This window comes from Triturus cristatus, chromosome 5_2 (genome assembly GCF_964204655.1).
Source record: "Triturus cristatus chromosome 5_2, aTriCri1.1, whole genome shotgun sequence".
Lineage (NCBI taxonomy): Eukaryota > Metazoa > Chordata > Amphibia > Caudata > Salamandridae > Triturus > Triturus cristatus.
In genome coordinates this window covers 76,722,232-76,739,800 of record NC_140588.1, presented here as the reverse complement: position 1 = coordinate 76,739,800, position 17,569 = coordinate 76,722,232, and the positions used below count along the sequence as shown (strand labels likewise).

General features: G+C 44.5%; 1 pseudogene; it reads right to left on the bottom strand.

The window, feature by feature from the left end:
• Positions 1-1,337: 1,337 nt before the first annotated feature.
• On the bottom strand, positions 1,338-13,993 carry LOC146822682 (uncharacterized; annotated as a pseudogene).
• Between the last annotated feature and the right edge of the window lie 3,576 nt (positions 13,994-17,569).

Sequence of the window (17,569 nt, the reverse complement as noted above, 5' to 3'; positions counted from 1 at the left end):
GTTATCTCACAATGTGTTTGAAACACCCTTGAACATCATCTGCTACAAGTTAAATAGTGAGCATGCCAATTACCTGTAGCAGATAGTTCTCCATTGAAATCTGTAATGACCCTGGTGTAGTAACGTAGATGTGTTTCTCTCCTGATGCTAGCCATGTGTTAGGCCTCATTCTTGTGGATGCCGGTAGAAGCTACACATTTCATGATGATTTTCAGTGTTCCACATAATATGTGCATGGGAATACACTACCAAAACTACAGTCTACATATGCAGCAAAAAACTATTTGACCCACATGTAACATCCAGAGAGTTGCCTCAATTTACACATACAAAATGTACATATCATAGTTTGCCAGTGCCACAGTGTTGCATGTGTACACCGATTGCTATGCACAAGCAACACCATATTGTTGCATAGTGTAGATATGGAGTCATTTACATGGTCGTACTGTCAGCTATATGTTGGAATACACACCAAGGCATGCATGGTGACCTACCATTCCACAATCACCATAAATAAGGGTCATGGTGGCCGCAAATTATGACAGTGCGACTGTCCTGTGGGATATGGCCCTTGGCTGTGAATGGCACTTGTGCTAACAATGGAATAGTCTCATCCATTCTACCCCTTGCATGTGTGTGCAGACAATAGCTGCATAGCTGCCAAGGTTTCGGATTGCTATGTGTGACATTTTCATAATTTCAGTGTAATTTTTAGTGACATTTCAATGACTATGGTTGACACTTTCAAGCGAGTAAAATCTAGCAATGAAGATGAGGGAAACATATAAATATCAGAAATTACACCCATTTGAGCAACAGGAAACTCCAAGAAGATCTTAAAACTGCTGCAAAGAGCCAGACATGGACTAGCACTAACCTGGCGCTCTTGTGAACTGATTGTACTGTAAATGAATGTGTAACCTTGATATTAAGCATTAAATAAGTCTTTCAGAGGCAGTACTATATTAAAATTCTCTGCACATATACAGACACATGCCCAGTTAAAAACAAAAATACTTACTGGATGCAACAGATTGTCATTTGCATTATACAATAAACAATACACTTTGAAAGTCCATATGTACATAAAGTCTAGACAAAGTGCCATATCTGCCCAACTTGACATAATTTTAAACAAGAAAACACACTAAGACCAGCGCTAACAGTTTACTCAGATAATTTACATTGTTGAGTTATTGAGTATCAGAGGCTGAAAGTGACACGTTCCTTACACTAATCTGTATCAGTGTTATGAGCACTTATATCTGAAACCAAATTAAAACACAGGCTAAGATTTTAACATGTGCTTCCATCCAACATATTGCACTCTCATGTCACAGTTCTTGCCTTTTTTTCACGTTTTCAGATGGAGAGAATTTATAACATGTTTCGCCTTGAGGCCTGTTCATTTGAAACATTAATATAGAAGATATTGTTCTATCAAATGATAAGTTGAGGCAGAATTTGATTTTATTCTTTGTAATTCTTGAGAACACCCTTTCTTCATCAGCATTGCTGTGGGGGAATGTAAAGATAAGTTTGGCTACTTTTGCTAGAAGAAAATTCTTGCTTCTTTGAGTGCCAACAACAGTAAATTCTGTGGCAAGGGAATGCCAAATGAGATCCATCCTGAAAGTGACAACCTCACCAGTACCACAGTCTATTTTAATAGCAGCACTTAGTCTTGCATTTCTTTATTTGTCCTCAAAGTCAGTGACTAGGTATTTTGCAATTTTTGATCTAAGCAAACTAGGTCCTGCTCTGTAAACCTGAGTTAGGTAGGTCACAAACTGTTCCACCAAGAACAGCACACTATCAAAGCCAAATTTTTGTTTCTCAAAAATGTTAAAGACCCATGCACGCTTGAGCATATTGTCAATAACTGGAAGGACTTTCAAAGCATACTTTACTCCATTCTTGTGAAAGCTGTGTACTGCTTCATAGAAAACTTTATGGGTTTCTGGATCAATGTCCACACTTTCTAGCATGTTTCTGAACTTTCCACGTGCGATGATGCCAACATACAGACTTGAATCTGAGATCTGGATTTCTTCTGATTTAAATTCAGGTAAACTGGCATCTGGGCTTTCCTTGAATGACTGTATGACATCTACATGAAACATTCTATTGAAGAGCGCAACAATTATTTCCATCATGGCATTGTACAGGAGGTGAATGACTGTGTCTTCCCTTTGAAGCAAAAGGTTAAAATTAACAAAAGCAGGTAACACAGCCTGAAGAAATAGACAGTAGATCTCAGTCATAGGGTTTGCAAAACTCTGAACAAGTCTGTTTAACCTGGCCTTGCTAGTTCTATCACTGTCTGGTGTTGATTGGATGTATGCTCACAGAACAGCAACCTGAAGAGTGAGTCTATCCAAACATGTGGACATTCCTACCACCTCACAGAAATTAATTTCAGCATACGGTGGTAATCAGAATCAACAAATTGGCAGAATTCAGCAGACACATTCTTACGTTTTGAAGTATAGTCAAATCTACAAGCAATTCTTCTATATCAAAATCTTTCACGCTAGAACTCAAAGCAGAAGCTGCATTGGATGCTGCATTGTGAGCCACGTGGCAAGGACAAGACATGAAATACACATTAGTATTCAGAGACAGTGCTCCAGTTTTAACAGAGTTATGCCTTCCCACATTCACTAAGGCACTATCTACACCAACGCCAACACAATTTTCCCAAAGAATGGAATGCTTTGCTATAACATTAGATAATGCAGTAAATATACCATAAGCTGTACTTTCCTTACTTAAACACGTCAAGAAATTCTCAGCATACCAAACTCTGCTTCATATAAAAAATACGTACAGTTATGGGGTTACTTTTTTCAATGCCTTGATCATTGCTACCATCAACATACAAACTCAAAGCTGAGAATGTCATATCAGCCACTAAGTCAGTCAACAACTCTAATGGAATAGCACTCTTTACAACACTTGCATTTACAACGCAAGTCGTTACAACGACACGTTGTTATATCGCATGGCATTACGGTAGGGGGGCACTGGAGTGTGGAATAGTATAATATAGTATTCCAAATCCAGTGTGTGCAACAGTAGGGAAGGTGTTGGATTGAAAATCCACCAAATCCACCACCTTCCCACCCTACTGCAAGTTGTTGTAATGACTTGCGTGGTAATGGCATGCGATGTAACAACGCAATGTTGTAAAGACTTGCGTTGTAAACGCATGCTTTGTAAATGATGATTGGTAAAGGTTGTTTCCTCTCTAGTGCAATGGCATAATTTAATACGCAGGTTGCTTTTGTTCTAGCACAAGCATACCTGTGATTTTAGAGTCTGGGAAACATGTCTTTATGAGGGTCCCCAAATGATCAGCTGCAGCAAATGGGACAGAGTGCTCTGTCCAAAATCCTGTAATTTTTATGTCAGCCTCACTGGCAAAGGAGTCTTCACTGGAACTCTTCTTTAAAATCTAGCCCGAGGTGGGCTTCATTTTACTCTTTGTGCCCTGAAGGAATATATTAACTTTATCACTATTATGACGTTTCAGATCAAACTCTCCTTGATGCCCACAGGAAACATTCTTTTGACAGATCAAGCAGCGGAAGGCATATGGAGCAGTCTTAATAGGAACAATGAACCCTGCATACAGTGGTGTGGCTGTTCACAAACACATACTGACCAAGCCTAATACAGGCTGCTGTAGTACAACACGAAACGTTTATGCTATGCATTATAACATTTGTTAAGGGCTGACTAGACACTGTTTAGGAAAGGACACCAAGCAATGAATTGAGCATACAGGGACCACCATTCCACTGCTTAATTAGAGAAGTCTAGTTCATCATAGTGTAGCACTCCCACATGATTGACTGAAAAGTAAACTATACATAGAGAGAAACTGAACTGCAGAGGAATGCACAATGTGTGGGAGCCTTTATTAAAATTTTAGTCTACTAAATACCTGATGGACATAGTAGAAAATATGCATTCCTTTGTATAATGAAAGGAAAACAAACATATGTAAAACCCATTGATATTGTACATTGACTCTTTAAACATATCAGTCAAATGAAAACTGATAAAACAAAACCGAAGTGGTAGCATAGGGCTAGCAAAAAGAACATTCAGGAAAAGGCTATGCTATTGTCAACACACTTTAAAGTATATAACCTTATTTAACTACCTTTGTATGTGCTCTGCTTGCATCCAGAACAAGTCGAATTTACTTTGATAGTACCATGCCCCAGATTCCTTCTTACTATATTTCCTTTGGCTAGCACCAGCCTTTCCCTTATTGGAAGTCCTAACTGAAGTGCTGGGCTCACTGCCATCAGTATCAGGCATTATTCTGCCAAGACAGGGAAAGGAAAGAAACTCAAATATGCATAATAGTCTACATGTATGACTAACGGGGATAAAGCATGGTTTTGCCAATCCATGATGCAGTGATAGTGAAGCTGCAGTCCAGCATGTGTTGCCTCCCAAATGATAGTTTTAGTACTTCTTCTTTTCAACCTATAATGCTCCTGAGCTCCCTCTGTTTTAATGTCACAGAAAAACACTGTTTTAGTGGTTCACAAATATCTGACATAATTGAAAATATCTCTCTTTTATCTTATGAGTCAGACTTGTTTTCAATTCAAGCCACTGATATATTCTGCCCTCTGGAAATACTAATTGATGTCCTTTCACCAGTAGCAATGTGTCTGTACCTTTGGTACACAGCCAGATCCCAAACTTAAGAGCTTAGTGTTCGCAGCCTGGCTGGTCTGTTGCTGACTCTGTTCTGCTGTGCAGTGTGCAGTGACTAGTCCTGTTCAGTGTAATCCTACAAAGATTTCTTGGGTCTCACATGCACTGTGAAGATGATGGACTATGAATATCTATAAAAATACACAAAAACACATTTGAATTTACTGGTCCAGATTAATAATGAAGGTTTTAAGCATAAGTATAGGATTCCTGATTGTACACAATGCAGTATTATATTTCAGAATGCACTATATCAACACAAATTAACATTTCAATATGGTGTCAGCATATTGAGTTCAATCAAGCACTCGATCATTGGAGACATGGAAGAAACACTGGGTTGAAGTCTGAGCTATATGAAGGCTGTGCATTGTTATCGGCTACAATTCCTCGACGTCTCAGCTACCACTGTGCCATGGCTTAAAGGCAAAGAGAGAAAAAGAACGGTTATTACGATTGCACACCTTGGGAAATAACGCCACAATATACTTATTCAGATGCCCAGACATATCCATGTTAATTTGCACACAATTTGCTTTAGAAAATTACCACAGAATTGCTGAGCATTGAGAAGCCCGGCTTGCAATCATGGATGCCTTTGCCTAGTACTGCTTTTGTTTAACCAACACACTGCATTCTGGGACTTGTAGTTTTCGTTCACTATGTAAAAACAAGCAATATTAAACTTTCCCAAAACCAGCCAAGCTTAGGGTTGGCAGGCAGGTACACTCAAACTATTGAACCATCCGTGTCAAAATAAGCGTAAAATGTATTACTTGTGCAGGCACTCTTCTCATAATTAAGCATTTTGGGGAAATTCCTTCTGTACCTTTATCAAACAACACATGTATATAACACGTTTCAGCATAAAAACATAGGCTCTGGAAAAGTTTAACAAGGGCAATTTATAGTTTGTAATGGCAGGGTAGCCTGTAACATGATTAACCATAGCCTTAGGACACAGTTGCTGGACCATGATAGTTGCTTCTTCTGACATGTTTGCTGGACAGCTTAGGACACTTATACAAACCATGTGACCTCCACCTTCTTAGCTCAGATGTCATACACAGACATTCCACAAGTAAGAAAAAACTTTTTTAGTGTGAAATGCAGCAACTCACAGCTAACCCAATACAATACACAGTTCTGCTAAAACATGTGGTTTATGATCTTTTGTGAAAACTGTCACTAGACAAAACACTCATATTGCTGCAGCACTTGAGTAATCACCAGCGTTTTCTGGGCATCTTTGTTGTTGCATGAAAACTCCTGGGTATACAAAGGATTCAGCCCAAGAATCCTTTAAACAAAACACCTTCCACCCCTATGGTGAGTGCCAGGTGCACTCAGGATAGAAGTTCCACAAGTAAACAAAACAGGTCTCATCTGGCTGTGAAAAGCAGTATCTCACAGCTAATGTCATAAAATACACATTTACGCTGAAACATGTGGTTCATTATATTTTGTAAAAACTGTCACAAGACAAAACGCTCATCTTGCTGTAGCACTCCATCATTCACCAGAGTTATTGTTGTGATGTATGATAAGTAGCCCAGGAGTATCTTAAGTCTTTAATAAATGACTCCTGTTTCCTCATGTTTCATAATCTCTGTTAATGTCTTCAGTTGCACAATCTTCTTTTCTGAGTCATCTTCCACTTCAGTGAGACCAGTTGTCATGTATGAGTCTGTCTTCAGATCATCGCCAAAATTATGTTGTGATGTATGACAAGTAGCAGAGGAGTAACTTTGTAGATTATTAGTCTTAGTGGCAGGATTGTATCCAAGTACATCAGCCCCACCAGGAGCAGCCTGCCTGCTGCTCAACCCAACTGTCACACCTCACCACACAGGCACCCAAACATTCCATTCATGTCCATCACACCAACATTCCACTCAGAACACTCACACTGGCTGAGCAGCTGGGAGCCAAGATAACAGGGAAGATACATGAATACCTGAGTAGGATATAACATATCCTCCCCCTTTTAAACATCAACTGAAATTAAGATACTAGGTGGAAACAACTATCACAGGAAAAACAGAACATCTAGCAAGGAACTAAACAGTAAAGAAAGCAAAGAGGATGAATAAATAGATACACAGGAAATATCAACCTTCCTCCCCATTATAAAAGCAGATTAAAATGTAGAAACAATGTTATCTAAAATTTCACAAGAAACTAGACAGCTGACTAGGAAAAACTCATAGTCACTAAAGGAGAAACTGATACATTCAAAGACACGTGAAAGCACAGAAGACATGGGTGTGGAACACCCGATCATACATCCCAAAACAGGGCACACATTTAATGTGTAGCCACAGGTCACATGTACCCCCAGAACTCTATCCCTAATGTAAGGGGAACTAGAGAAAAATGTAGACATGGGTGAACAGCACCACATCCAGAGATCCCTCATGTAAGGAATTGAAAAGTAAACTGTGAAAATGGGACTAGAACCCATTTGGACACCCCTTGTGTAAGGGTCAGTGAACTGTACAAATGGGATTATAACCCATAAAAACATCCCTTGTGTAAGGGTTTGTAATGTACAGGGTAAAAATGGGATAAAACCCATATCCGTCCCTCATGCAAGGGAGTGTAACGTGCAATGTAACTACAGCCAACTTTCATCCATATAACGAGCCCGCTCGTAAGGGTGTGTAACAAAAAACGGGTGGCAACCGCACACTAAAACATTGTGACCATCCTCATATAAGGGTACTTTGGCTAGCCAAACAAAATCGGCAAATAGCACCCATAGAACAATCCCACTTGGGATATGAATTGTACAATGTAACAATGTAGCATAAGATGTAAAGAATAATGTCAGCATAACAAGAAAGTGAAAGATGTGAAATATGCTGCCATACAAATGTAGCTAAGCCACAAAAAAATAGAATATCTTGTAAAAATGTTGAAATTCAACTCGACCAACCATCAAGAACTTTACCGGACCAGACACATCTATTTCACTACATCACCACAGTAGCGACACTATTGAACAGAAATTAACTTGTGCACACTAGGAAAGCACTACATATGTTGCAGCTGAAACACACTATTGAAACAAAACACTTTGGACATCGAGAAAAAACAATTATGCAGATGTAAAGTATGACTTGGCCAGGTAAACACTTTGCCAGTGAGCGAGGTCTCACCCGAATAATACCATTCTAGGCACACACTCTTGTATTGTGCTCCTCATAATAGTCTTTCTCCCCAGTGATAAAAAACTTGCCACTAAAGATTCACAGTAGAGACATCTGTCCCACTCTGCATGCATGTCATTCAAGAAAGCACTATAACATGAAAAATGTATATTAACATTACGCTCAGTCAGAACTAGGATACTGAGCAGTAATGTATGACATAGCTAGACACGTAAACCAATACGACTGCATCAGCAAAACTGACATTGCTGAGAAACTTCTCACCTGTGTATAGAAACACTGTCCAAATCTTACGTAATGTGCCACTCTGAGCTAGAATAGAGTATCTCTCCAAGGTGTAGAGGAGGTGAGTGACTCCAAACAAGGACGTTCCAGAGAACTTCGCAACAGTAGACAGCTTCCAACAAGTTTGTCAAAATAATGTCAGATCATTTACAAACAATCAACCGTAGACTGTGTGTTGTCACAATGACTGAGAGGGGCTACTGTACCCCACTACATTATCATTTGTAACTGGATCCCTTGTCGGCAGAAATCTCAATGTTGAAGTTCGTGGACATGCATTATCATAGGATGCTGCAGCCAGTTCTGGACTCCCATACCCACGCTGCTTGTGGGTTGGCAGAACAGCTATGAAACATTTCACGTAGTGCAGCAACCTTAATAACCTTGTGATTAGTGCAAAAACACAGCTCTTAGATGGCAGTAGGAGAATATGACACCTGCCAGATGGCTCCAAGCGAGTGCGTGCACCATGCATAGCCGCACAGTGCTCATTCCTAAACAACCTGAGAGAAGCAGTCCAGCTGCATATTCTCACACAGTGAACCTGGTAGAACTCCAGCATACCTGACAGCATGCACACGGGCATTCAAAGGTAAGAGACACCCGTGCACAGCATGTGCCACAGTAACGGTGCAATTCAAAGTTAAACACTAACGGTGTAGCCATTGAACATGAGCAAAGTACTCACAGTTTTTCCCATCATCCTTATGTTGTAATATAAACCTATTGCGACACTCACAATAGTCATGTCAAATTCCAAAGCTGATCTCAGAGTTAAGAAACACAGAGTTTTCTCACCCATCAAACATGCTGCGTTATAACTTGCAGACTTATCATGGCAAAAAATGACACACTTTGTCTGAAGCAAGTACCAAGAGCAAGCCAGCCACCATTTGTCCATAGCCTATACCACCCTGAAGCAGATTGATGTAACTGCATGATGTCCATAAAATGTAAACAAGTCAAACACGCCTTGGTTGGGTCCATCTGATGAACAGGACACTGGTGAGGCTGCAGAGCGTTTTTTGTTGCTTTCTTGACTTGTCTGGTATCTTAAGTCTTTAATAAATGACTCCTGTTTCCTCATGTTGCAAAATCTCTGTTAGTTTCTTCAGTTGCACAATCTTCTTTTCTGAGTCATCTTCCTCTTCAGTGAGACCAGTTGTCACGCATGAGTCTGTCTTCAGATCGTCGCCAAAATTATGTTGTGATGTATGACAAGTAGCTGAGGAGTGACATTGTAAATTATTTATTAGCCTTAGTTGCATGCTTGTACCCAAGTACAGCTGCCCCACCAGAAGCAGCCTGCCTGCTGCTCAGCCCATACTCCAACTGTCACACCTCACCACACAGGCACCCAAATATTCCATTCATCTCCATCAAACCAACATTCCACTCAGAACACTCACACTGTCTGAGCAGCTGGGAGCCAAGATAACAGGGAAGATACATGAATACTTTAGCAGGATATAACAGTTATCTTGCCATTTCTTTTGTTGCATGAAAATACTTGGGAGCACAAAGAGTTCAGCCCCACCATCATCTAAACAAATGACCCTCACCCCTAAGGTGAGCGTCAGGTGCAACCAGGACAGAAGTTCCACAAGTAAACTAAACAGGTCTCATCTGTTTGTGAAAAACAGTAACTCACAGCTAATCTCCTAAAATATATAGTTGTTCTAAAACATGTGATTCGTGTTCTTTGCAGCAGGAATGTTAACCCTCTGAACTACCTGCTGAAATCTGCCACTAAACAAAACACTGATCTCACAAGGAACATTTATGTTCACTGTAGGAAGGTAGGATCCTTCTGCATGGTTACCCCCACTTTTTGCCTGGTGCTAAACTGTTTTTGACTAGTCTGACTGGGATCCGGTAAATCAAGACCCCAGTCTCTCTGCGTTTTCCCTTAAATTGTTGTGGTAAGTAGTTAGGTACATCCCAGATTGGATACTGGGGTACCCTTATCAGTCTCTAGTATATGGTACAAAGGTACCTAGGGCATAGGTACCCCAGAAGTCCCCAATGGCTGAAGCATGCATTATGCCACCCATGGGAGACCATTCAAAATGGAACTATAGGCCTGTCATTGCAGCCTGTGTAAGCTGGTGCTGCACCATTTGCTACAGATATAGGTTTTTTCAGTCCTCTCTTTTACAGTGGGTTTATCCCCAGACTTTTTGCTCTTTAGCCTTCTGTTTCTGACCTGTTTTTGTTGGTTGTATGACTCTGGGCACTTTGCCAGTGCTGATCAGTGCTAAAGAGCATATGCTCTCCTTGTAAATTGTTGTTATGGTTTGGTGTTTCCATAATTGGCTTATTTGATTTACTAGTCAGCCCATAGTACAGTGCACTGTGTGTGACCAGGGCCTGTAAATCAAATGCTGCTAGTGGGCCTGGAGCACTGGTTGTGTCACCCACATAAGCAGCCTGTAATGTAACTCAGGCCTGCCATTGTAGTGCCTGTGTGCAGTCTAATACTGCCATATCGACTTGGCAAATTCAACCACTTGCCAGGCCCTAACCTTCCCTTTTCTTACATGTTAGTCACCCCTAAGGTAGGCCCAAGGTACCCCTGTAGGCACGGTGCAGTGTATGTGAAAGGTATGACATGCCCTGGTGTGTGTGGTATGTCCTGATAGTGAAATACTGCCAATTTCGTTTTTCACTATTGCAAGGTTATCTGTTTCCATAGGATAGAATGGGGAGTTTGCTTATAGCATCTTATAAGCCTAACTACCACTGGGAACAAGGTAGGAAAATCGTGTTTAGTATGCCTGAACCCAGATTGTTAAATTGCATCTTTTAGTGAGGGTGATTTTTACATTCTGTGTTTGGAAATACTACTTTTCGAAAGTAGGTATTTTCTTGCTTAGCCATCCAGTGTGCCTCAGCTAGGATGTGTATAGACTGCCTGGCTTTGGAGTGACAGGGGCTGGGATGTGCAGTGGCTCCAGAGAGTCTGGATGAGTCAGTGCTGGACTGAATGGGCCTGGTTTGCATTTGGAGTGGTGGGAGGAGTATCACCTGCACCTGAATAGGGCTTTGCCTGCCTTCCACAATGATGAGTCCGCCCCCCTGTGGTGTGTCTGGAGCCAGGGCTCACACTGACAATGGAGGTTCATGTGCACTTGCAAAGTGCCCCCCAGAACTGGTTTGGACTGGGCTCAGACCCCTGGGCCAGGAGAGAACAAAGATATTTACTGTATAAAAAGAGGGGTCCAGACCCCAGACTTTTAGATCACTTCTGGTAAATCAAGAGGAACCTTTGCCAAGGCGAAGAGCTGGAGAAACTGAGGACGAATACTGTCCCTGTGCTGTTTGCTGTCTGGGGTTGGCCTGCAGTGGCTACTTTCTGCCAAGGAAAGGGGAAAAGGACTTTGCTGTTTGCTGTGTTCCCTCCTTGAGTAAGATCTCCAAGGGCTTGCCTCCTGTTCTGAAGTCTCAGGGACACAAAGAGTTCACTCCCAGCTCCCCTGAACTTTCTTGCTGGGAGTTCCGACCGGCAAAGAGATGCCTGTAGCTTTTCTGGGCCTCTGGAGGTTGTTCTGTCTGTTGGGAGCTGGAAAAGCAATGTAACAACAAGAAGCGTGAAGCATCCGCACCTGTTTCCGATGCATTGCTGAAGAAATCATCGCAGCGCTTGCCCGCGGCTCGAGAAATCGCAGCACGCCGCATCGAGTGCACCGATCTCTGATGTCCGAGATCACCGCACCGTTTTCGACGCAAGCCCTGCTGTGTGGTTGCAAAAACCCAAGCATTGTCCTGGATCGTCGCATCGCATCGAGGTGCAAGGTCTTGTGCATCATTGGGGGATACAGTAAGAAACTGACGCCTCACCTCCTCTCTGGTAAGGAACCGATGCATCACCTCCTCTGCACAAGAGTAAGGAACCAACCCATCACCTCTGCTGGAGCACGGAACCGACGCATCACCTTCTCTGAGTGTAAGGAACTGACGCATCACCTTCCCTGAAGCCCTTTTTGTTTGTGTGCTCAACGCATCCAAGTTCCTTAGTGTGAAAAGTGTTGCATCTACAATTTGCTTTGAACTGAACTATTTCTACCATTGGAAAGACATATATTTATTATTGTATATTGGATTTTTGTGGTTTGGTCTTGTTTGGTTTAGATAAAGATTATTTATTTTGCTAAACTGGGGTGGTGTCCATTTGTAGTGTATTAATGTATGTGTTCACAAATGTTTACACACGGCCTCTGAGATAAGCCTGTATGCTCGTGCCAGGCTACCAAGGGGGTTTGCAGGGGTTATTGTAGAAGTGTATCCCCCTTACCCTGACTAGAAGCAAGGGTCCCTATTTGGACAAAGCTACCTACCTCTGCCAACTAGATACACCCATTTCTAACAGGTTTCCTATATCTTGGGTCACTGCACTTAAAAACTATAAGTCACCCCTGTAGCAGGCCTTATCAATCCTGAAGGCAGGGTGCTTGGTTCTAAGTGTGTGAGTGATCCTGCATGTGCAGGACACACCTACAGCCTATGGAGTCCATTCTCCTGGGTTATAAGTGAAGCAGCCATATACTATATAGAGGGGCATCGCATAATTATGTGACGACCATCTCAAAACTGGCTGCAATAAATCCTATTATGTTTGGTAACAAACATGTTGGAATCATACCCCCACACCACAAACGGTGTGGGCGGTATGACTCCAAGCACTATAAGAGCCCTCCGTTAGGCTCTCAGCGCTCCTGGTACCAGCCTTCTTGACTCAGACAGCACAAAATGGTTGCTGCCAACCGAAGACACGATTCTGGCCTCCAGCTGCTGAGCCAAGCTGGAGCAGGGGAAGGCAGAACAATAGGCAACCTGTCACAGGGAGGTCTGACCACCTCCCAGACAGGATTTAGTGTATTGGGGCAGGGTGGGTACGCTTGTTAGCGCCACTCAGTCTGCCTGAGGGGCACATTTGGTGTCCCCATGCATAGTCCTCATCAACCCAGATCTGGGCTCTGGGAGCTGTTGGCTCGAACACTGGTGCAAAACTCGACAAAGGACATGGGAGTAACCTCCCACTGTGTTTGCACATTATGCTTAGTTTGATCCATGAGTCAGATGATTCCACACATGTGTACACTCAATTGCACATACATATGACACATGCAAACAGTGTAAACAGGGCAACAATACCCATCACACAGAAAACTGCATTCACAGTCAATTTGTACATTAACTACACATCCCAAGGGGGCATTACCAAGCTGCAGACCCAGGTGTCTGCAAGGCATTGAAGCTCCACCTGGCGCTCCAGCCCAGTTGCAATATCCCTGAGAGACCAATCCCCCACTGCCTAACACCGATTGAGAGCAGTGCCGGCGGCGCACGCACCAATCCGTTCAGACCGCAGATGAAGGTTGCAGGACTGCTCCCCAGAGGCCCTTAAGATCCGGCTGCGCAACATGCTGAGGCCCGAGCCAGTCTCCACAACCAAGAGACACGGCTGAAGCGGAATTCCGAACTGCTGCCGTTAACCGCTTGGAGTCGAAACCAGTTGTGTGGTGAGTGCTCCAGGCGCAGGACGTTTTCTGGGCTCCCCCCGCCTACCCACAGCCTCTGGCCAGGGCACGGCCACGTTTGGCGGCATCTGGCCTACGCTGCCTGATCCTGTCCTTTTTCAACTTTCGCACAGGGACGGGGCCTGTGTCCGGGCCTTGGAGGCGCACTTCGGACATCGGTGAGTCGGGTTGGGGGGGACGAGGGCCACTCCATCGATCCCTGCGCCCGGCTGCCGCCCTCTTCTGCCACATCCTAGATTGGCCCTCTGCCATCGGGCCCCAACGTCCATTGTCAGTCTCAGTGGCCGGTCACTGGCTCCCCCAGCCTTGTAGCATCTCTTCCAGCCAAGTCAGAAGCTTGAACCACCACGACACGGCCTACGCTTTAACTCTCGCCTACACACTGCAGGGCACGTCAGCACTCTGCACCTGGGCAGTGGAGAAGCCCTCATGCTGTGTGACCCAATCCTCAGGTGGGTCCTTCAGGGTGCCCTTTGCCACCCCTGCACCGCGTCCGCCCAAGCTCAAACCACTGATCACACCGGTGCCTGGGACCTGGCCCGCTCCCTCCATCACTGATCGCCTCGGCAGCCGGCTCCCTGACCATGCCTTGGACCGGGCCCTGGGTTCCCAACGGGACCCCTTGGGAGGTCACAATAAGGCATGGACCGCAAAGACCCCAAACAAACGACCCTGCCCTTCGAGGAAGTGACAGGGAACAATCAGGACGACGGTTCCAACATGGCAGACAACGCCCAGTGCCCGGGGTGGGTGGAAGATCCAGCTGCACAGTCCTCCTCACTGCTCCAAGAGATGAGAGCGGGCTTCTGGGCATTAGATGGGTTCTTCGCCACACTAGAGAAGTGCCTAGATGTAGCAGAGGCACGTATCTCGGACATTGAAGACAGCACCATGCAGACCCTCAAAAGATTGGAACGCGTGGAACGCATCCTCAAAGAGGTAGCAATCAAAAATGAAGCACTTGAGGCGCGCAGAAGGCGCAACAACATCCGCATTTTGGGGGTGCCGAAGACCACAGCCACTGGCCGCCTAGATCATTTTGTTGAAACACTACTCGCAGTCTTGTCGGTAGGGAATCCTTTACCCCCGGATTCGTGGTGGAGCTAGCACACCACACCTTGGGCCCCCGTCCCAACCCGGGCTGCCCCCCACATCCCATAATTGCCCGAATTTCGAACTTTCAAGACCGTGACACTGCCTTATGCCTTGCCAGGGACCCCGGCGACACCACGTGGCAGGGCTCCAAACTGGCGCTCTACCCAGACTTTACACTCTTGGTACAAGAAGCCAGCGGCAAATACACTGGTGTGAAGGCCACACTCAAAAACTTGGGACTAAAGTATGGCATGCTCTAACCGGCTCTATTACGGGTCGACGTTGACGGCAGGGCCCGGGTTATTGGCTCCCCCACTTAAGTGCATGAAATTCTGCCGCTCCTACAAACACAACAACAACCACACGTTCACAGACGGGGCTAGTCCATCTTCTCAAGGCAGCAGCTCCAACGCAAGCATGGAACTCTTTTCAAGCTTTGGCTGACTTTTAGTGTATTGTTAACATGTTAATCTAGCTAAATAGGGATATTGATTACTTACATCATGATATGTTTCAATGGGCTGGCTGACTGTCGGTGCGTTGCTACCCCTCTTGGTGTACACCTTCGATTTGTTGTTAGGGATACTGATGCGCCGTTCCAGAGTTTTCTCCTTCCAGTATGTTCTATTTGGTGCATCATATTTTGTTGCAAAATGTGGATTTTGCCTTGCCTTTTTTGGGGTGAGGTTGGGTGGAGGGCGGGGGGGGACAATTGCTCTCATGCAGACGTTTTACAGTAACTGTTAGTTTGCTCACTGTCTATTTTATTGTTATTCATCAATTGTTTATTTTACTTGTAAATGTCAAGACCATTAGATGACACAGCTAGGTAATGTCAGTGGCCCTTCCGATGTATCCCTGTTGTCCTAGAATGTCAGAGGCCTTAACGATAATCAAAAGAAAAGGAATGTTGTTCACTAGTTCATACGTCATAACATCGACATTGCTTTCTTACAGGAAACACACCTGCCCAAATCTGACCCCGCACGTTTTGCCTCTAGCTGGGGCGCGCATAGATATTTCTCCAACTTCAGCAGCTATTCCCAGGACACGGCTATCCTGATACACAAACGGGTGCCCTAAAGTCTACACTCCTCCATAGGGGACAGCGAGGGTAGATACCTGATTATCACTGGCTCATTATTGGGATATAGCTTTGCCCTGGTTTGTGTCTATGCCCCTAACACCGACTCCCCGGAATTCTTTCACTCTCAACATGCTCAGCTCGCAAAACTGAACCCCGGATTCCTATTAGTGGGGGGTGACCTGAATTTGCTCTTAGACCCGGCCTTAGACAGTACAGCTTCCTCTCCATACACCAAGCCGCAAGTCCTTGTCAGCAATTATCTCTCCACGACATTTGGCACAAGCGCAATCCATGCACTACTGAATACGCGCATTATGCTGGCCATCATAACACCTGGACCAGACTAGACTACTGGCTTCTTACCCCTGGAGTGGTTTGTTGGTATCATTCCCTTAAAAATTTACCGAGGACATACTAAGACCATTCCCCAGCTAAACTCCTACTGAGTGTTCCTTGACCCGAGGGATATGAATGACAATAGCGCTTCCCCACTCGCACCCTTGACGACGATCTATTTCACGCTGAGCTCCACAAGGCCATAGAAGAATATTTTGCCATCAACACTGGTTCTGTTGACTCATGGGCCATCCTCTGAGAGGGGTTCAAGGCTTACATTAGGGGACTATGCATAGCCAAACAAGCCGGGGTACTGAAAGCTTTGCGAACCACACTATCCCGACTGGAACGCGACTTAAGAGACATTGACAGTGCCACAATAAACATGTCCAACCCTGAAGCTGCCACACATTGAATCTCCCTCCTCACCGCTTATAGAGACACAGCAGATCGCAAGATATTGTTTTGGGGGAAATATCACTCTGCTCGCCGTTATGGTGAGGGAGAATGCCCTGGCCGGGTGCTGGTGCAGATGCTTCGCTCACCGTACATCACTGAACTCAAGTCCTCCACTGGACTTCTGCTCACAAACACCTCGTGGATATGGGATGAGTTCTTTGATTAGTACACCTCCTTATATGCATCCAAAGTGGGGCGCGATCCCACTGCACTGGAGGCATACATGTCCGAGATTGGTTTGGTATACCTGGAAAAGCACATGCAGGACTTTTTGGCTTTGCCAATCTCAGTAGACGAGACGATGTCACCAATGCCATCATGGCTCTTCGTGGGTCATCCACCCCTGGCCTAGACCGCTTCACTGGGATCTTTTATAAAATGTTCAAAGACATCCTAGCCCCCCAGCTCATAGAGGTATATGCTGAGGCCCTCAAGAAACAAATACTACCCCCCACCTTCCGCGAGGCAGTCATCATACTATTACCCAAACCCGGCAGAGACCCGACCCGGAGTGGTTCGTACCCCCCTGTCTTTACTAAACTTGGACTACAAAATTATGGCCAAAATTCTCGCCACGCGTCTGTCTCTTTTCATGGAACTCCTAATTTCCCCCACCCAATCAGGCTTTGTCCCATCGCTCCACCTCACTGAATCTCCGGATGCTTTTCTCGATCAATCTGGAAACCCCAGACGCTGCTATTTTGTTAGACCTTGAGAAAGTGTTTGATACTCTAGAATGGCCTTCCTTTATATCCATCATGCGCCGCATGGGTATGCTGATGGGATTTATCGCTACCACTATTTTGCTCTACAGCCACCATACAGCGCGACTTCGTCTGAATTGCACGCTA